This window comes from Salvelinus sp. IW2-2015, linkage group LG4q.1:29 (assembly GCF_002910315.2).
Source record: "Salvelinus sp. IW2-2015 linkage group LG4q.1:29, ASM291031v2, whole genome shotgun sequence".
In the NCBI taxonomy this organism is placed as follows: Eukaryota; Metazoa; Chordata; class Actinopteri; order Salmoniformes; family Salmonidae; genus Salvelinus; species Salvelinus sp. IW2-2015.
The window spans coordinates 90,082,813-90,105,479 of NC_036842.1; the positions used below are offsets into that span (position 1 = coordinate 90,082,813).

At 43.9% G+C, this 22,667-nt stretch overlaps 1 pseudogene; it reads left to right on the plus strand.

The window, feature by feature from the left end:
• The window catches only part of LOC111962792 (calcium/calmodulin-dependent protein kinase type 1D-like), a 68,425-nt pseudogene that overhangs the window by 34,691 nt on the left and 11,067 nt on the right, over positions 1–22,667 (plus strand).

The window sequence follows — 22,667 nt, forward strand, 5'->3', positions numbered from 1 at the left end:
TAGTGACTTCTTAGCTGTGGTTGCTGATGCGTATATGGTTGAATCATAGCATACATGGACACACATGCTTTGTTTAATGCAGTGGCAGGTCATTGGTAAAATAGAAAAGAGTAGAGTGCCTAGAGCATTAGCTGTGGTTGCTGATGCGTATATGGTTGAATCATAAGCATACATGGACACACATGCTTTGTTTAATGCCAGTGGCAGGTCATTGGTAAAAATAGAAAAGAGTAGAGTGCCTAGAGAGCTGCCCTGCGGTATGCCACACTTTACATGTTTGACATTAGAGGTGCTTCCGTTAAATAAAATATTTTGAGTTCTGTTAGATAGATAGCTCTGAATCCACAATATGGCAGAGGTTGAAAAGCCATAGCACTTAAGTTTTCTCAACAACAGGTTATGGTCAATAATATCAATGGCTGAAATCTAACAGTACAGCTCCCACAATCTTCTTATTATCAATTTCTTTCAAACAATCATCATTCATTTTTGTCAGTGCAGTACATGTTGAGTGCCCTTCTCTATAAGCATGCTGAAAGTCTGTTGTTAATTTGTTTACAGAGAAATAACATTGTATTTGATCAAACACATTTTTTTGCAACAGTTTGCTAAGGGCTGGCAGCAAGCTTATAGGTCTGCTGTTAGAACCAGTAAAGCCTGCTTTACCACTCTTTGGTAGCAGAATTACTTTGGCTTCCCTCGAGGCTCAGACTAAAAATATGACAGATTGGAATGGCTATAGAGTCAGCTACCATCATCATTAGCTTTCCATCTAAGTTGTCAATGCCAGGAGGTTTGTCATTATTGATCGTGAACAATAATTTTTCCACCTCTCCCACACTAACTTTACAAAATGAAACTTGCAATGCTTTTCTTTCATTATTTGTTTTTTTTATACATAAATATAATTGCTCACTGATTGTCGTGGGCGTTTCCTGCCTACGTTTGTCCACTTTGCCAATGAAATAATCATTAAAATAATTGGCAACATCAAATGGTTTTGTGACGAATAAGCCATCTGATTCGATGAAAGATGGAGTTGAATTTGTCTTTCTGCCCATAATTTCATTTAAAGTATTCCAAAGTTTTTTCCCCATCATTCTTTATATCATTGATCTTGGCTTCATAATAAAGTTTCTTCATTGTTCTGATGAGTTTAGTCACATAATTTCTCAATTTGCAGTAAGTAAGCCAGTCAGATGTACAGCCAGACTTATTAGACACTCCTTTTGCCCCATCTCTTTCAACCATACAGTTTTTCAATTCCTCATCAATCCATGGAGCCTTGACAGTTCTAACAGTCTACTGTAAATATTCACAGTATGTTAGTCTACTCTACAGTAAATATTCACAGTATGTTAGTCTACTCTACTGTAAATATTCACAGTATGTTAGTCTACTCTACTGTAAATATTCACAGTATGCTAGTCTACTCTACTGTAAATATTCACAGTATGTGAGTCTACTCTACTGTAAATATTCACAGTATGTTAGTCTGTTCTACAGTAAATATGCACAGTATGTTAGTCTGTTCTACAGTAAATATGTACAGTATCATGTTAGTCTGTTCTACAGTAAATATTCATAGTGTAATGTTAGTCTGTCTAAGACAGTAAATATTCACAAATATAATGTTAGTCTGTTTACAGTAAATATTAACAGTATGATTGGTCTGTTCTACAGTAAATATGTACAGTATCATGTTAGTCCGTTCTACAGTATATTTCACAGTATGTTAGTCTACTCTAACAGGTAAATATTCACAGTATAATGTTAGGTCTGTTCTACAGTAAATATTTCATCGTGTAATGTTAGTCTATTTTACAGTAAATATTCACAGTATAATGTTAGTCTGTTCTACAGTAAATATTCATAGTGTAATGTTAGTCTGTTCTACATGTAATATTCCAGTAGTATTATTCTAGCAGTAATTTTTACAGTGTAATGTTTAGTCTATTCTCTAGCAGTAAATATTTTCAGTGTAAGAGTTAGTCTATTCTACGTAAATATTTACAGTGTAATGTTTGTCTTTCTACAGTAAATATTTACACTGTTATGTTAGTCTATGCTACACTGTCTTTCTCTGGATGCTCTCTATACAATACCTGTATGTCAATACTCTCTGTTTGTGCTTATGCAAAGTTAACGATGTACTGTCTTATTCTTCCTCTCTCTTCGCTCTCCTCTCTTCTCTCTCTCTTCCTTCTCTCTCTCTCTCTCTCTCTCTCTCTCTCTCTCTCTCTCTCTCTCTCTCTCTGTATCTGTCCTCTCTGTTCTCTTCTCTCTCTGTTCTTCTCCTTCTCTCCTTCTCTCAGTCTCTCTCTCTCTCTTCTCTCTTCTCTCTCTCTTCTCTTCTCTCTCTATCTCTCTCTCCTTCTCTCTCTCTCACTCTCTCCTCTCTCTCTCTCTCTCTCTCTCTCTCTCCTCTCTCTCTTCTCTCTGTTCTTCTCTCGGTCCACAGTGGTGCGTTCTCAGAAGTGGTAATGGCCAGGGAGAAGACCACAGGGAAGATGGTTGCAGTGAAGTGTATCCCGAAGAAAGCACTGAAGGGGAAGGAGACCAGCATCGAGAACGAAATCGCCGTGCTACGGAAGTAGGTACCAGAGGGGTGGGGTAACTCTGCCTCTTGGGGAATCACATGCCGTGTCTCCACAGGTTCAAATACTGACCTGTTCCGTCTTGTTGTTATGCTCCTTTCCTGTGACTCTTCACCTGTATCTATCTAGTAAAAAGAACATCTGGAAAATGTAGGTACCATATAACACAAAAACACTGTACTTCACAATGTGGGTCTTACTGTATGAAACCCAGCCCTCCCAGAATGACACCACGCCTTTATAAAAGATCATCTCTGTGCAGGTAGATTCAAACCTTGGTCTTCCCTTCACCTCCATATCTGGTCTACCAGCCGCTGGTCAATAAGAGTTTTTTTTTCGAGCAGACATTCATATCCAAAGCGTCTTTACAAGTTAAGTCACGTACATGGACTAGAGTGAGTCAAAGCAACATACACCTTCAATCATATACTGCAGTACCGTACGGTACCGTACTCACAGTACCGTACTCACCAGTCGTTGTGGTGCCAATGCCATTTCAGCTAAGTTCTAGTTATGTGTTACACATTCAGTCATATACAGTAGCTCCACTCTGTCAGAGTCAATAGAGAACACATGACGGGACGTCAGCATGCAGGTGAGGACGGCACTAGCTCTCTCCATCCACCCCCCTCCGAGTTCATGGGTAATTCTCCTCAGAGCCTGGGGTTATCCATCAGTCACTCTTGATGAGAATTTGGTTGCTGTTGGGCGGAGTGAGTTGCTTGGTTACGATTGCCTTCTTTAGATTCTGCTGCCCTTTCTATTTCTCTCTCTCTCCGTCTCTCTTTCTCTCCATCTCTCTCTCTCTCTCTCTCCGTCTCTCTTTCTCTCCATCTCTCTCTCTCTCTCTCTCTGTCTCCCTCTCTTCCGTCTCTCTCTCTCTCTGTCTCTCTTCTCATCTCTCTGGTCTCTCTTTTTTCTCTTCCGTCTCTCCGTCTACTTCTCTCTCGTTCAGCCAATTCTTTCTTTCTCTGCCTCTTTCGTCTCGTTCTCTCCGTCTCTCCTTTCCTCTTTGTTTCTTTTTCTTTTTTCTTTCCATTCCGTCTTCTCTGTATCTCTCTCTTTCTTCCGTTCTCTCTTTCTCTCTCTCGTCTCTTTCTTTGTCTCTCTCTCCTTCCATCTTCTTTCTCTCCGTCTCTTCTTCTCTCCGTCTCTCTCTCGCATCTCTTCTCTACGTTTGTCTCATTTTCTTTCTCTTGTCTCATCTCTCTCTCCATCTCTTTTCCTGTCTCTCTTTCTGTCTACTCTTCTTCTGTCTGTTCTCTCTTTCTGTCCATCTGTCTTTCTCTCGTCCATCTTTGTTTTTGTTACCACTGCTTTATCCCAACCACCCTGAGCAGCAACATTGTGGGCAGGTTTCACACCACACACACCACACACACACACAACACAACACACACACCACACACACACACACACCACACACCACACCACACACACACACACCACACACACACACACACACCACACCACACACACACAAACACACAACCCCTTCCCTCCCACCTCTTGCACCACCTGTTCTCTAACAAGGGCCCGTCATTAGTACGTCTCGGGTCCATGCGTTTTGTGTTCGGAGGGGCCCACACCCTGTCGCTTGGACACCAGTCTCTCCATACCTAACGTCTTTGTTCAAGACGTTGCTTTCAGTTTATGTCTTGAAGCTATACTTGGTAGCAAATATCGATTTGACACGCGAACCCAGTGATACCATGTTTTTATTGGGAAACAAGTTCTAATATCGTCCCTGTTTCATTTGGCTCTCTTACTGTGACGTTCTTCGGTTTGTGTCCTATTGAACCTTGTGCTGTTGTTAGGTTCCCCGACGGCCATTACTGCTGAGTACTCCATGATGATTGTATAAACGTTGAGTGGTTCTTGGCCTGACCTAATGGCCATAGGGAGGTGCACTAACATTGACTCAGTAATTCCTTCCTTCTGGGAGTGCGTATAAAGTCCAAAATTTGGGAAAGTTTAGCAAGCTGGCTGTCAGAAGTTTTACAAGGGGATTTTACTTTTATCATCTGTTGCATATTTCAGAATGGCTTAATATGGGGTGCAGGAGATACCCGACGGTGGACAAATCTATTCCATTTTCTCGTACTTATATTGAAAGTTATTACTTAAATAGGATAGAACAAATAATTCACTCCAAGTAATTAAGAGATGAAGAGAAGTCAAGATGCTTATATCTTAAATATTGGAAAAAGACAGCAACACATAAAATACAAATCTGAAAGTCATCTGGCGTAAGAAGAGACTCTACAGCAATTAGCAACAACACTGTCATGGAAGTGTGACCCTAGCGGGGGGGGGGGGGCACGTCTCTCTCTCCCCAGTGTTATGAGGGGGGGGCACGTCTCCACTTATAGAGGTCTCTCCACAAGTGTTATGAGCGGAGGGGCACTTCTCTCGCACATGTGTATGTGAGGGGGGGCACGTCTCTCGCCAGTGTTTGAGGAAGGGGCGTCTACAGGTAGTACGTCTCTCCACAGTGTTATGAGGGGCGTACGTCGCTCTCACATGTTATAGGGAGGCGGGCACTCTCCACAGTGTTATGAGGAGGGGGCACAGTCTCTCCCACGTGTTATGGGGGGGGCACGTCTTCTACACGTGTTTATGGGGGGCGGAGTCTCTCACGTGTATGAGGCGTTGGGAACGTCTCTTCCACAGTTTATGAGGGGGCACGTCTTCTCACGTGTTATGAGTGCGGGCACTGTCTCTACGATGTAGAGGGGACACGGCTCTCCACAGTGTTTATGAGGTGCACGTCTCGTCCACAGGTTATGAGGGGGGTGACGTCTCTCCAAGTTTATTGAGGGGGCCACGTTCTCTTCCACCCCCGTGTTATGAGGGACGTTCCTCGTCTCCACGGTGTATGAAGGGGGCACGTCTCTCCACAGTTGGGGACGTGCTCTCCCAGTTATGAGGGGGGCACGTTTCTCTCCACAGTGTTATGAGGGGGGTCTCTCCCGCTGAAACGGTGCAGTCTCTCACGCTGTTTATAGGGGGCACGTCTCGCTCCACCAGTGTTTGGGGGGCAACGTCTCTCCAACAGTGTTATAAGAGGGGGACGTCTTCCACAGTGTAGAGGGGGGGCACGTCTCTCTCCACTGTTATGAGGGGCGCCCGTTAGGGGGCACGTCTCTCCACAGTGTATGAGGGGCACGCTTCTCCGCGTGTTATGAAGGGGGCACGTCTCTCTCCAGTTTATGATTGGGGCACGTTCTTCCCATGTTATGGGGGGCAGTCTTCTCCCAGTTTTATGAGGGTGACGTCCTCTCCCAGTGATATGAGGGGGGGGCACGTTCTCCCCAGTGTTTATAGGGAGGGCCGGTCTCTCTCACTGTTATGAGTGTGGCAGTCTTTCCACAGTTATGAGCGGGGGTCTTCCAGTGTTATGAGGGGGGACGTTCTTACAGTGTATGAGGGGGCGTCTTCACGGTTATGAGGGGGGCATCTCCACCCAGTTGTTATGTGGGGAAGTCTCTCCAGTGATGAGGGGGGGCAGTCTCTCTTCACAGTGTTTTGAGGGGGGCAGTTCTCTCAGGTTATGAGGGGGGAGTCTCTCTCCACGTGTTATGAGGGGCACGTCTCTCTCACAGTGTTATGGGGGGCGTTCTTCTCACATGTTTGAGGGGGGGAAGTCTACTTCACTGTTTTGAAGGGGGACGTCATCTCTCCAGTGTTATGAGGGGGGGCACGTCTCTCTCCACAGTGTTATGAGGGGGGGCACGTCTCTCCACAGTGTTATGAGGGGGGACACGTCTCTCTCCACAGTGTTATGACGGTCATAAATACTCTGCTTCTGGGTCTGTAGTATTGGGATGTGTGACTGTAGGACACAGAGAGAGACTTGGCCACAACTTTAACACATCAAAAGGTTGAATGATGAAACAGTATTTCTGTAAATCCGGACAGTTGGGTGGTCGGTGGGAAATCAAAGAACAATTCTGTGGAATTTGTTAATAATTTGTAACTAAAGATGGTAGGACAACATAACTGTATCTCTTAATGTATATATCTCCCAGTTGTCAGGGTCACATCCAAATGTGGGGGAACATATATGATTAAATATGAAACTATTTGTGAGAAGATGTAATGTGATGTTAGCCTTCTAAATGAGATAATTGTTTTTCATATGAAGTCTTAACCAAGTCAGTGGCCACGACCCCGTGAGCACAGACATTTACTTCGGCGTCATGGAAACGCCCCTTCTTTACTCCACTCACGACGAATTATACATTTAGACCAAAACATGCCGGGTTGCTGCCGGTGTGTGAAGTGGTTCTAGCTGTGACATGAATAATCAACCATTGAGACCGAGAGCATGGAACGTGAATACGTTACAAACTGTTGAGACATCTACCACTCTATAGACCAAGCAGACTTAAGGCTTGAACCGGATGTTGCAAAATTATTTAAAACTACAACTCTACCGAAGGACAAGACCAGAGAACGTAGGGATCATCCCCACGCTGAAATGGTTAAGAAATCTACAAACTAAAGACCAATTATTCAGTCTGCAGCTGTTTAAGTACTTCAGTCTGGTAAACGCAACCGAACGAATGACCGAATGGTACTCTGAAAGATCCATTCTGGAGAACATTTCCTTGTCAAACGACCATTGGTACGTCTGACGTAGCCATTATAACAGACACTATCCAGAGCCCGCTGAACAAGTTAAACAACCACAAAAGACCTTGTGACTTCTGGGAAACGCAACCAGAGACTTTCTGTCGACTCCAGCAGATGGATCGGAGTTCACAGAGAGAGACAACAAAGGCATACACTCGTAAATATGTAAATTACTATTTATTTTTGAATGACTGGCTGTTCATGTTCAAAGTATTAGCATTTCCATGAGTGTAATAATCAACTGTATATACGTGGGTCCACTCTGAGTTTCCCGCTCTTGAGCTGTCCCCACCCCTTTCCTTTGTCTACCAAGCTGTCATATCGGTTCCATCCACAAGGGACTTTTCTTTGTATCATGTTAGTAACCAATGTATAACCTATCGTGTGTGTGTTTATGTAATTCTGTGGGATTATTTAGTTAGTTAGTCAATAAATAAGTAATCCAATTTGTGTATCGCTGATTCATAATTTATGCTAGGGTTCGTGCAGATATCCAAGGGTTTGCGACATTCAGAATATGACTGATGAGGTAATAATACATTAATAAGCGACTGTAACCGATAAGATATGAAAATATCTGAAGAGAGTTACATTTTGGGAAATAGCAACTCTTTAAACAACATTTTCCTGTGGTGCCCCGACTTCCTAGTTAATGAATGTTTACATGATTAGTTTAATCACGTAATGATAATTACACAGAGAATTTAGGAATAGGGGCCATTTGACCCTCAGCCTCTGTCTCTCCTCAAGGCTGGAGAAACGTTGAAGTAGAGGTTCCAAAAGGTTCACTGTCTGCCTTGTCTTCACACACATCTACTCACAATCACTTTGTAACACACACACACACACACACACACACACACACAACACACACCACACCACACACAACACACACACACACACACACACACACACACACACACACACACACACACAACCACTAATGAACTCACACACAACACTCACTTCACTCACTTTGTATCACACACACACACACTTAATTCATGTAATGAACAAAGTCATCTTGTGAAGAAATTGTGCTTTTTTGGCTGGGGATTAAAATGATGAGGTTAAAGTGAGTGAATTAAATCCACTGTTTTTCTCTCTTTCAGATAAAACATGAGAACATTGTGGCTTTGGAGAGACATCTATGAGAGCCCAACCACTATACCTCATCATGGCAGTTGTGAGTTAGTACCGTCTGTCTGTCTGTCTGGCTGTCTGTCTGTTCTGTCTGTCTGTCTGTCGTGTCTGTCTGTCTGTCTGTCTGTCTGTCTGTCTGTCTGTCTCTGTCTGTGTCTGTCTGCTGCTCTCTGTATGTGTCTGTTGTCTGTTCTGTATGTGTCTGTCTGTCTGTCTGTCTGTCTGTCTGTCTGTCTGTCTGTCTGTCTGTCTGTCTGTCTGTCTGTCTGTCTGTCTGTCTGTCTGTCTGCCTGTCTGTCTGTCTGTCTGTCTGTCTGTCTCTGTCTGTCTGTCTGTCTGTCTGTCGTCTGTCTGTCTGTCTGTCTGTCTGTCTGTCTGTCTGTCTGTGTCTGTCGTCTGTCTGTCATTCTGTCTGTCTGTCTGTCTGTCTGTCTGTCTGTCTGTCTGTCTGTCTGTGTTGGTCTGTCTGTCTGTCTGTCTGTCTGTCTGTCTGTCTGTCTGTCTGCTGTCTGTCTGTCTGTCTGTTGTCTGTCTGTCTGTCTGTCTGTCTGTCTGTCTGTCTGTCTGTCTGTCTGTCTGTCTGTCTGTCTGTCTGTCTGTCTGTCTGTCTGTCTGTCTGTCATATTTCTAGAAGAGGTGCCAGTTCTCAAGCTGTAGTAAATAAGATGTGCCGGTACTCTGTATCAGTTTGTGCACTGGAGCCATGTATGGTCATATCCGACATCTGCCGTGGCCGTTCAGCATTTACAGCGACGGATGTGGCCTCCGCAGAAGTCCGAACATTCATACTTGTTGCGCATCGGGGAGCTGTCATTCACATCCAACATATTGTTGTGCACTGCACAACACGTAGTGATTCAGGGCTAATCTCTACAGCCATCCAGCTAATTACGAGAAACTGGCTAAACTAAAACACCTCACCTCTTCTAAGATGTTGGAGTCCGTTTCCCGGTGCTTGACACAGTAGCTCGAGCCAAGATGGCACCAAGTAAAAAGGATGCACCGTTTTTTCCAAGCTGCATCTCCGTCCCGAATCTCCTCATTGCCCCCCAGCCAAATGATCCTACATTTAGACTGTTGTTTACATGTGTATTCCACACTATGTTGAGGTAAAAATCAGAGTATGATGCTTGTATTGATGTCAACCCCCATACATGTTGATGTCATCGTCATCAATCAACTGCATTACAAGTTAAAAAACAACTTTGACTACCACCACTGTAGTGGTATGCTAGCTGTATGCTAGCTGTATGCTAGCTATGCTACCAGCTTACACAAACAGGAGTTAGCATTTAGCAGTCACTTCTTCTAAACCTGAAAAGGGACAACTTCTACATGTTATGAGGTGAAAACAGCCAAATATATCCACATCAGATTTGAGTAACCACATTGTGGGCCCGTTACAATACATCATGACGGATTTGACAAATATCCATTTTGTTCGATCAGATTTGTTGAATGTCCACCAGTCCAGCTTCCTTCAATCCCCCACGGTCTGCGTTCTATTGACGTCTTTACCGCCTCTATCTCCATTAGATCCCCAATCTCTTTCCAGGAGTTCAAACTCATTTTAGTGTCTTTGAAATCCCTACATCAGGTATCATAAAGATGTATTTTATTTGTGAACTTGTTCTGATAGCCTCTCGTCAAAGTTCTCCATGTTTGTTGTCAAGGAAGTTAGTTGTCAAGGAAGTGAGTTTGTGTTTATACAGGATGTACCGCCTCCACCTACCGTCAACCAATCATGTCAATGCGGATCTATACAGAGCTATGCAGAGCCTTCCGCATTGTTAAAACATTTGGGAGGCGCACATCATCGCCGTACAGAGCTCGTTTTGGCCTCTGAGGCTCCTGGCTCCTGAGGCTACGCAAGTTGTTCTCCCCTGGTTGGACTGCATCATAAAGAAGGGTTAGGGTTGAACTGGGATGTGGACATGAAGCTAGGGTTAGGCTTGAACTGGGATGTGGACATGAAGCTAGGGTTAGGCTTGAACTGGGAAATGTGGACATGAAGCTAGGGTTAGCTTGCAACTGCGATTGACATGAAGCTGAGTTAGGCTTGGAACTGATGTGCGACATGAAGCAGGCGTCTAGGCTTGAAACTGCGGATGTGCGAACATTAGAACTAGCCGTTAGCTTGAACTGCCGTGATGTGACCATGAAGCTAGAGCTTGACACGGGAATGCGGACATGAAGCTAGTTAGGTTAGCTAGTTAGGCCTTGCAGCTAGGTTAGGGTTGAACTGGAAATGGCGACATGAAAGCTAAGGTAGGGTTGATGCTAGCGTTAGGCTTATGCTACGGCGTCTAGGTTTGAAACTGGGATGTGGACATGAAGCTAGGATTAGCGGTTGAGTTGATCTAGGATTAGGGTTCCGAGCGTTGAGACTATGGTGAGGGTGAGACTAGGGTTAGGTTGAGACCTAGCGGTTAGCGGTTGAGGCTATGGTTGGCGCTTTGAACTGGGATGTGGACATGAACTAGTATTAGCGGTTGAGGTGAGCTAGCGATCTAGGTTGGAGGTTGCAGCTTAGTAGGGTTGAACTGATTGTGACATGAACGCTAGTTATTAGCGCGTTGAGGTTGAGGCAAGATTAGTTGTAGGTTGAGCACTAGGCGGTTAGGGTTAAGGCCTAGGTTGGCCTGAACTGGATGTGGACATGAAAGACTAGTATTAGGCGAGTTAGAGCCTAGGATTAGCTGGAGGTTGAACTAGGTTAAGGGTTGAGACTAGGGTCTAGGGTTGAACTGGATGTGACAGGAAGCTAGTATTAGGTTGAGGTTAGGCTAGCATTAGGTTGAGGTGAGGGTAGCTTAGGGTTGGAACTAGGTTAGGGCGCTTGAACTGGGATTGCGACATGAAGCTAGCGTTAGGGATTGAGGCTAGGGTTAGGTGAACTCGGCATGTGGAAACATGAAGGCTACGGTTAGGGTTTGAACTGGATGTGACCATGAAGCTAGGTTTAGGGTTGAACTGCGGCATGTGCGACATGAAGCTAGGGTTAGGGTGAACTGGGATTACATGAAGCTAGCGTTAGGGTTGACCTGGGATGTGGACATGAAGCTAGCGTTAGGCGTTGAGGCTAGGGTTAGCGTTGAACCTGCGATGTGGACATAAGCTAGCGCGTTAGGTTGAAAAACTGCGAGTGCGACTATGAAGCTAGGTAGGGTTGAGGCTAGGGTTAGCGTTGAACTGGGATGTGACAGACAGCTTAGGGTTAGGCGTTGAACTGCGATGTGCGACATAAGCTACTTTAGGGTTGAACTGGGATGTGACATTGAAAGCTAGGCGTTAACCGTTGAGTTGAGGATAGATTAGTTTGCCAGGTTGAGCTAGGATTAGGTTGGAGGTTGCAGCTAGGTAGGCTGGAGGTTGAGGCTAGGAATACTAGTTGTGGCTTTGAGGGGTTAGGGTTGAGGCTAGAGCAGCGTTAGGCTTGAGGCCGTAGGCAGTGTTAGGTTGACGACGGGCAAGTTAGCGGTTAGCTAGGGCAGGCGGTTCAGCGCGTTAGGCTTAGGCGTTCGCGGTTGAGCGCTAGCGGCAAGACGTGCCCCGGTTGAGCTAGAGTTGAGGTTCGAGGCTAGGGTTAGATTTGAGATTGACGCTAGCCGGTTAGGTTGTCATGTTTGAGCCTAGCGCTTAGGGTTTATTGAGGTTAGGGTGAGGTTGAGACTAGGGTTGTGGTTTAGGCTAGCGGTTGTGGTTGCAGCTAGCGGTTGTGATTGAGTAGGGTTGAGCCGTGAGGCTAGGCGTTTGTATTGAGGCCTAGGTTGCTGGTTGCAGGCTAGGGTGTTGATTGAGCTAGGTTGTGGTTGAGCGCCTAGGTTGTGGTTGAGGTAGGCTTGTGCGGTGAGGTTGGGTGTGGTTGAGGCTAGGGATGTCGTTGAGGCCTAGGGTTTGTGGTTGAGCTGAGCGCGTTGTGCGTTGATGTTAGGTTGCTGGTTGAGTTAGCCGTTTGCGTCGAGTGTTAGGGTTGTGGTTGCAGGCTAGCTTGTGCGTGAGCTAGGTTCTGATGCAGGCATTAGCCGTTTGAACGGTTGAGCGCTTAGGTTAGGGTTGAGACTGGCGTTACGCGTTGAACCTGCGTGATGTGAGACATGAAGCTAGGCGTTAGGGTTTGAGGCTAGGCTTCAGGGCCGGAACTGGAGTGGACATGAAGCTAGGGTTAGGGATTGATACTGGATGTGACATGAACTAGCGTAGGGTTTGAACTGGATGTGGACCATAAGCTAGGCTTAGGGTTAACTGGGATTGTGGACATAAGCTAGGGTTAGGTTGACCTGGATGTGACATTGAAGCCTAGGGTTAGGGTTGAGCTAGGTTAGCGGTTGAAACTGGGATGCTGACATGGAAGCTACGCGTTCAGCCGGTTGAACACTGGGAGTGTGACATGAAAGGCTAGCGTTAGCTGCGTGCAGCGCTACGGGTTAGGGTGGAACTGATGTGACATGAAGCTAGGGTTAGCGTTTAACTGGCGACTGTGACAATGAAGCTAGGGTTAGGGTTAACTGGATGTGGACATAAGCTAGGTTAAGCCGTTGATGTTCGAGATAGACTAGCGTGGGCGTTCATGAGCCAGATTAGCGTTGCGAGGTTGAGCTAGGTTAGGCTTGAGTTGAGCGCCTAGGATTTAGGTTTGTGGTTTGCAGGTTAGGCCGTTGAGCGCTTAGGCAGGTCTAGTGTGAGGCTATGGCCAGCAGGGTTAGGTTGACGGCTAGGGCAGCGTTAGGTTGAGGCGAGCAGTTAGCGGTTAGGTCTAGCGTGCTCGTTTGAGGCTAGCGCAAGGGTTGCGTGAGGCTAGCAGTTGAGGTTGAGGCTAGCGGTTAGATTTGAGATTGAGGCGTAGGCTTAGGCGTTGTGTTTTTGAGGCTAGGTTAGGGTTGTTATGAGTTAGGTTGAGCGTTGAGGCTAGGTTGTGTTGCCAGTGCTAGGGTGTGTTGAGGCGGTTAGGGTGTGGATTGAGGTTAGCGTTGAGGTTGAGCTAGGGTTGTGGTTGAGGCTAGGGTTGCGGTTGAGGCCTATGTTGATGAGGTGGGTTGGAGTTGGAGGCCATAGGGTTTGTGGTTGAGGCTAGGGTTAGTGTTGAGGTTAGCGGTTGCATGTTGAGGCATTGTGAGGTAGGTTGTGGTGTAAGGCTTAGTGATGCGGTACTAGGATGTGGTTGAGCGCCTAGTGGTGTCGGTAGGTCTAGGGTTGTTGCCGTTGAGGTTAGGGTTGTGGTTGAGTTTAGGGTTGTGTTGAGGTCTAAGGGTTGTGCGTTGACGGAAGTTGGATTGGCTGCGTTTGGTTAGACGGTTGTTGTGTTGAGGCTAGGTTCTGTGGTTGAGGATAGCGCGTGTGGTTCGAGCTTAGGGTCTGTTTAGTAGGTTGTGGTTTGACTAGTGTTTGGTTAGGCTAGTTGTGATGAGGCTAGCGTTACAGTTGGTTAGGGTTGATTCAGTTCTTGTGTCTCTGTCTCAGGGTCTGGGGGGTGAGTTGTTTGACCGCATCGTAGAGAAGGGCTTCTACACCAGAGATGACGCCCAGCAGACTCATTACACAGTGCTGAATGCTGTCAACTACCTCCACGACATGGGCATCGTACACAAGACCTCAAGGTACGGATACACACGTTACACTACACCACACACACACACACACACCACACACACACACACACACACACACACAACACACACACACACACACACACACACACACAACACCACACACACACACACACACACACACACACGCCACACACAATCTCTCTCTCTCTCTCTCTCTTCTCTCTCTCTCTCTCTCTCTCTCTCTCTCTCTCTCTCTCACAAACAGGAATACTTATGAAGCGTTTAATATTTTTTCCCATACATGTGTTGTTGATGTCCTTCCACTGTCAGCCAGAGAACCTTCTCTACTACAACCCCCATGATGAGGCTAAGATCATGATCATGACTTTGCGTCTGTCTAAGATGGAGGGACAGGAGACGTGATGGCTACAGCCTGTGGACGCCAGGATATGTGGGTGAGAGGCTCTCGGTTGCAAGGTGTAAACTTTGTGTTGCAAATTGTGGGTGCCCCCCCCCCCCCCCCCGGGATATTTTATTTTGAAGAAATAGCTGTGAAATTGTTGTTTCTGGTGAATTTTGGACCACAACTGAATAATGACTGTATTACTTTAAACTGTGAGTTTATCCCTAACAGTTCAGATAGTAGCCATGCTTGGCAATTATTTTGTAGAACGTCTATGAGAATGTCAGTTCTGGGGTGCGTTCAGTTCGATCAAACTTTTGCTACATTGTGTACCGAATGACACGTTTCCCCAAAATGTTCTTCAACGTTCTTGAACAGACTTTGAAGTAGCCTACGTTTGCCTTGAAGCAATGAGTGACATATTTAAATGAAAGCGTTTTATTTTGCGCCCCTCATCGATCTTCAACTAGTCATTCAGAACAGCACCGTTTAATTGAACGATGCATTACGTTTTTTTCTACTCCAAAAATGTATGAAAATAAAATGATGGTTACGCCATTAAAATATAATTTTTCMCCCGTCCAAAAAATGTGCATAACAACAAATTGTTTCCTATTATCAGGCTGGTATGTTTTATTAACGAATAAGCATGAACTGTCGTCTAACTGATGCAGCATAGTGGCTATAAATAAATAGGCTGAAGCATACCCATCTGTATTTGAGCTAATCATTATCTAAATCAGTGCTTCCCCAACCGGTTTCAGTCATGGCCCCCTTTCATCATGGGAAAACATCCTCCCCCCCTCCCTTCACCTTCCCCAATTGAATTAACTGCTGTTGTTACACAAAAAATATGGTGTACCTTGAGGTCTCTGGTTTTCCTTCCATATTGAAATCAAAATGAATAAATGAGACATAAACCTGCTTACTTCTGTGCAATGGCACATTTTTTTTATTTCACCTTTATTTTCCTAGGCAAGTCAGTTAAGAACAAATTCTTATTTACAATGACGGCCTACCCCGGCCAAACCTGGATGGCGCTGGGCCAGTTGTGCACCGCCCTATGGGACTCCCAATTATGGCCGGTTGTGATACAGCCTGGAATCAAACCAGGGTCTGTAGTGACGCCTCTAGCACTGAGATGCAGTGCCTGCGCCGCTCAGGAGCCTTGTATTTGGGACAAATCATTCACTAAACCCTAAACCGCAACTACATCTTGTAATAAATCATTTGGAAATTGAGGAAGTTGAGGTGACTAAACTGCTTGGAGTAACCCTGGATTGTAAACTGTCATGGTCAAAACATATTGATGCAGTAGTAGCTAAGATGGGGAGAAGTCTGTCCATAATAAAGCGATGCTCTACCTTCTTAACAACACCATCAACAAGGCAGGTCCTACAGGCCCTAGTTTTGTCGCACCTGGACTACTGTTCAGTCGTGTGGTCAGTTGCCACAAAGAGGGATTTAAGAAAATTGCAAAATTGCATTTGTGAAATACTTATTTATTTATTACAAGTTAGCTCACAGAATGAAGGGTTTGAGAGAGAGAGACAGAGAGAGAGAGAGAGAGAGAGAGAGAGAGAGAGAGAGGGAGTATTGCTCCGTTCTCCTTACAAGCCTTGCAAAACTTTTTTCCCTTCACAAACCAAGACCTCTGAAGACCGGACCAAACCAAAAGCATAATTGGCAGCGGGGGGGTCCAATCATAAAATAAGGAATTGAGTAGTACTGCTTAGTCTAAAGCCACAGAAAGTCGGTAGCTATGGTGGGAAAATAATTTACTATCCATCAAATTCATCCTGGTATATTATAGGGAGGGTTATGACCCCCCTGTCCACCCTGCAAGTTACGTGCCTGTCTGGTTGTGTCCCAATTCCCCCCAGTGTACTCCTTTTGAACTCCTCCCCACGCATTTAGAAGTTTTGGATTGGTGTAAGACATTCCACAGGCTAGAGAGAGTTTCCACCATATTTCTTACAACTGCCCTTCCCTCTTAAATCAATGAATAGAAGTGAACAAGTGCACACTACTTAGAGCAGAAGGGTACAACATGTGGACACAAACTTCTTCGTCGTTAGACAGACAGGAAGACGAACAGCTATGACGTAAGGAAGTCTGCAGTAGTAGTAGTAACCCAACATTGACCTCATCTAGTCGTATCTCTTTAACTCTGGCTAACCTAAACTTATTTGACCTAATTTAACCTCAGGAAACATCACCCACACAATGTTCTATATCAATCTCTACCTTATGATGTTTTCCACAGCCCCAGAGGTTCTGGCTCAGAAGCCCTACAGCAAAGCAGTGGACTGCTGGTCTATCGGAGTCATCGCTTACATTCTGTAAGTATCTTATACTGTAATCTGTAGGGTGTTCAATAAAAAAAACGCATATTTTTGTGTCATGCAAAGTTAGCTTTTTGCAACCCGCGGAAACAACTTTGAAGATGACAAGCACAACATGTAAAATCCTCAAAGTTGATGCAAGAAAGCTGCGTTGCTCTGTCAATCAATCAAATGTATTTATAAAGCCCTTTTTACATCAGCCGATGTCACAAAGTGCTGTACAGAAACCCAGCCTAAAACCCCAAACAGCAAGCAATGCAGGTGTAGAAGCACGGTGGCTAGGAAAAACTCCCTAGAAAGGTAGGAACCTAGGAAGAAACCTAGAGAGGAACCAGGCTCTGAGGGGTGGCCAGTCCTCTTCTGGCTGTGCTGGATGGAGATTATAACAGTACAAGGCCAAGATGTTCAAATGTTCATAGATGACCAGCAGGGTCAGATAATAATAATCACAGTGGTTGTAGAGGGTGCAACAGGTCAGTACCTCAGGAGTAAATGTCAGTTGGCTTTTCATAGCCGATCATTCAGAGTTAGAGACAGCAGGTGCGGGAGAGAGAGAGAGTCGAAAACAGCAGGTCCCTGACAACAGAGCTCAATGCTTATTATGGGATGTATTAGGTTACGAAATCCAACCTTTTTGTGTATACTGTTAATGAAATGTTAGCGAAACACCCCAATGAAAGATTCAGAACATGAATAATCATATTTGTCTTGGTAAAATCTATTTTATAACACAAGGAAGTCAAAGCTCGTTTTCACCCACTCTGACAGAGTGGATGGACACCCATAATGTAGAATTTAAGTAGGCTTTACATAGGGCTTATGAAGGCTTCATTTAGCCTCTATAAGATATCATTTGTTTAAAATGTGGCCATGTAACAGGATTAGAACGTCTTATGTATGTTGAGAATTCCCCTTGTGGAGGACGGCAACAGGAAATTGTTTTGTGTTGTTTATGTTTGGCTCAGCTGAGCCTGGCTCTCCACATGTGAGGAGATATCAATCAGTGTACAGCTCCTGGTCACAGCCAATCAGCTGGTGCCCACTTGCCCCACACTCTGATCATGCACCTTCTGATGGCTAAGGACATCTAGCTGATCCTGCGCTGGCTAGCCAGGCCCTATGCATTCTCTTCCATCCCTATTTAACCTTTATTTAACTAGGCAAGTCAGTTAAGAGCAAATTATTCTTTACAATGACGGCCTACCCCCGGCCAAACCCGGAAGATGCTGGGCCAATTGTGCACCGCCCTATGGGACTCCCAATCACGGCCGGATGTGATGCAGCCTGGATTCGAACCAGGGACTGCAGCCTCTTGCACTGAGATGCAGCGCCTTATACCGCTGTATCACTCAGGAGCAAATGTCCTATAAATAGGACATATTGCCAATGGCCGTTGCCTTCCAGTGCAGATCAGAGGTAGATATGTTAGTATGTTCATGGAGTGTTTGGGTAAAAACCATATGTCAATACCACTGTTTGTCAATAAAGTTTACTGTGTATGTTAACTGTCTGTGAGCTCCTCTGACTGGGAAATGTTTTTGTTGTTGTTGTGAGTCACAGACCAGTCAAATAAGAGGGTATTTCCTCACACTGTACACATTCTCTGTATGATATTCTCTTCTGAAAGCTTTTAGTTAAAACTGACAGGATAAATGCACCTGGATTAAGCCGCCCAATCAATTCAATTTAGTGGAAACGCTTGTTAGTTTGAATAGAACCCTCTAGCCTCATTAACCACTCCTGGTTAGGTGTGAAGGCTGTTAAGGTAATTAGGTGGAATAGTTTCCTAGTCTCACCAATTAGAAAGTTGTTGCAGTAGTTAATTAGAAAACATGGCATCACTAATGTGATACTATAGCTCCGATCATTTGTTTGATTTGATTAATCTCCATGTAACAAGCGTTGTGATCAGAAGATGTGCCAAAGACACAACAAAGGCAAGATAAGGCCATATCAAATAGATTCAGTTTTCTGTCCAAATAAGGAGTAGGGTTTCCCTTGGCATTCTACTTTTAAGTTAGATGATGGCACTAACATAAAGCATCCGTATCGTTGTGTAATTAATGATCTGTCCCCTAGGTTGTGTGGCTACCCTCCGTTCTATGATGAAAATGACTCCAAGCTCTTTGAGCAGATACTCAAGGCCGACTATGAGTTTGATGCACCGTATTGGGATGATATATCTGACTCAGGTGAGTTGTGTGTGTGTGTGTGTGTGTGTGTGTGTGTGTGTGTGTGTGTGTGTGTGTGTGTGTGTGTGTGTGTGTGTGTGTGTGTGTGTTAGTGTGTTGTCTGGTGTGTCTGTGTGTCTGTGTGTGTGTGTGTGCCTGGTCGGTATATATGGGTCTTTCTATAAACTAGGGAACCAGTGAGTATTCCCTATACAGGACAAGTTGTTACAGCTGCTGACAAGTCATGATAATAATCTGCCATGTCATTACGTTAAGATATAAGGGGGATCATAGCTATATTATATAATTCACGAGTTGATTTAAAACCGTTTAACCCTTTATCATGGTTTGGTGTCTTGAATGATTTGTCCAAACGTCGTGACATTAAACATACCTTTTCTGTCCTTGCATTAATGGCAGGTATATAATATTTTAAGCATTAATCAGTTAAATTAAAACATTGAACTTGAATCCTGTAAAGAATCCTGGATCTACGCTTTGGACTGTTTTTTTATAGCAGCCCTGGACTTAGAGACAGCCGCAACATAGTAAGGTAAATCCGGGACAATTAAATTAGTATGATATGTTACGTTTCATATGCTATTATTCATTTGTGGATGTCCATCATCCATTTTATTATGTTAGAATTTCAATTTGAATGATATGTACGATTCTAGGTGGTTCTATAATATGTGGTTAGGTGGCTAACGCTAATGTTAGCTAGGTGGCTTAATGCTAATGTTAGCTAGGTGGCTAACGCTAATGTTAGCTAGGTGGCTAACGCTAATGTTAGCTAGGTGGCTAACATTAAGCTAGGCTAGGGGTTAAGGTTAGGGCTAAGGTTAGGGTTAGTAGTTGAGTTTAAAGCCATATGTCAGAGTCAGGCCCCGCGGGCCACATCCGGCCGCGAGAAGGTTTTTTACGGGCCCCTCGGGATGAATCTTGATTTAGTTATTAGACAACCGGCACGCAGTACCGACAAGCCCGGCAGCCCGCAGATCTTTTACACGCACCAAAATACTACATTTCCCCAATGCAACGTGAACGCACGAGCAGTAGCTGCTTCATTTCAATATTTATTGCACACAAGTCGTCAGCATCCACAGTAAAATTAACTTTCAGAATACCCATTCAAAATGCAAAACGAAGTGGAGCACTGAACCGGGGGTTCAACAAGGTGGAGTCGGTGTATTATGTCCGTGGAGGGTAAGCTGGAAAACCTGTGTGTCTCTGTGCTGGAGAACGTGTGGCGGTACGAAAGAGTATATATCTGCGAAGAACGACATTATGAACGAAACACGCGGACAAAAGAACAAGAATATGGACATGGAACAAAGGCTACAAAAGGCAGAGGAATTTAAACGAGGGCCCCTCAAATCCGACAGGGCTCTGTCAAAAAAGCCAAATCAATTAATTTTAAAAAACTGATTTCCAGTTGAAGTGGGAGATAGAAAATTGCTATTATGTTGTTTTGTCTATGAAGAAATTTAGCCTCACTTTGGCTAAAATAGAAAATATGGCTCTGAATGGTCGCCTTGAATACCGGTTTCTTTCATTTAATGTTCATGTTATGGGGATTTTTATATAAAGGAAATTTGTCTTTTGTGTCTGTTGAAAATTAAAGATTACTGACAGAGCCATAAGAAAATATTGCTTTATTTATCTGATCATATTGGAATATATTTGTTAGGTTTTCAGTAGGTTCAATTAGGTTCACTAGACTATATGCGTCATTTAAAAATTTTTCAATGAACATTCGAACAGTCCGGCCCTCGGCTTGTAGCAAATTTTTTTATTTGGCCCTCCGTCCATTTGACTTTGACACCCCTGAGTTAAAGGGTTAGGGGAATGGTTAGCTAACATGCTAAGTAGTTGAAAAGTAGCTAAAAAGTAGTAAGTAGTTGCTAATTAGCTAAAGTTGTCCATCATGAGTTTCGAACACGCAACCTTTGGGTTGCTAGACGTTCGCATTGTAGTCCCACCTATCCACTACGACCAACCACCCTACTTTTGTTTTTGCCTTAAGTAAGGCATTCGGGCTCCCGAGTGGCGCAGCGGTCTAAGACACTGTATCTCTGAGCAAGAGGTGTCACTGCAGTCCCTGGTTCAAATCCAGGCTGCATCACATCCGGCTGTAATTGGGAGTCCCATAGCGCGGCGCACAATTTGTCCAGGTTTGGCCTGGATAGTCCGTCATTGTAAAATATTAATTTGTTCTTAACTGACTTGCCAAGTTAAAACCTTCTGTCTTATGTAACCATACGTAACATATGTGTACTGGATTAATATTCACCATTTTTTTTTCATACATTTGATTTTTTTTCTAAAAACCTGTTTTTCACTTTGTCATTATGGGGTATTGTGATGTCATTATGGTGTATTGTGATGTCATTATGGGGTATTGTGTGTAGATTGCTGCGGGGGGGGACTGTTTAATCAATTTCAGAATGAGGCTGTAACATAACAAAATGTGGAAAAAGTCAAGGGGTCTGAATACTTTCTGAAGTCACTGTATCTACACTTTACTATACTAGAAAATGTGTACTTTTTACTCCCATACACTACCAGTCAAAGGTTTTAGAACACTTACTTATTCAAGGGTTTTTCTTTATTTTTACTATTTTCTACATTGTAGAATAATAGTGAAGACATCAAAATATATTTTGATTTGTTAAACACTTTTTTTGGTTACTACATGATTCCATATGTGTTATTTCATAGTTTTGATGTCTTCACTATTATTCTACAATGTAAAAAATTTGTAAAAATAAAGAAAAACCCTTGAATAAGTAGGTGTTCTAAAACGTTTGACTGGTAGTGTACATTTTCCCTGACATTCAAAAGTACTGTTTACATTTCAAAAGTTCAGGCAGGACAGTAATATAGTCCATTTCACGCACCTATCAATATAACACGTTGTCATCCCTACTGCCTCTTATCTGGCGGACTCACTAAACACAAATGCTGTGTTTGTAAATTATGTCTGAGTATTGGAGTGTGCTCCTGTCTGTCCGTTTGCTTAATATAAGGAATTTGATGTATAGTATTTACTTTTACATTGTACTTTTACTCAAGTATGGCAATTGAGTACTTTTTCCACCACTGTACTTAAGTACATTTACTGTAAAACCAAATACTTTTAGATTTTTACTCAAGTAGTATTTTACTGGGTGACTTTCACTTTTACAATGAAAGTCCTTGAATTTGACTTGCCAATGTCCGTATTAACCCTGATTTAATGGATGTATAGCCCTATGGTGTTGTATAGGTGGAGTTATGGCGATTTGCATATATTCACTTTTGTTCCTCATGTGGAACTGCATAAACTTTTTTATTTTTGTTTCAAATGTTTTGTTGTTGTTTCAAACCATTTTTTTTTTTATCCCAATGCCACATTATTTATAGAAAGACCCAAATGTACAGTATGTGTGTGTGTTTGTGTGCGTGTACCCAATTGTTTGTATGTAATGCTATCTTGAATGGATGGAACATGGTGATATTGTGTGTCTTCCTCTGTTCCACATACAGCCAAACAGTTCATCAGCTCTCTGATGGAGAAGGATCCAGAGAAGAGATTCACCTGTGACCAGGCTCTAGCTCACCCCTGGTGAATGTCTATCTACCACCACACCATACCACACCATACCCCACCACACCATACTATACCGCACCATACCACACCATACCCCAACACACCATACTATACTATACCACACCATACTATACCATACTATACCACACCATACTATACCATACTATACCACACCATACCCCACCACACCATGCTATACTATACTATACCACACCATACTATACCATAC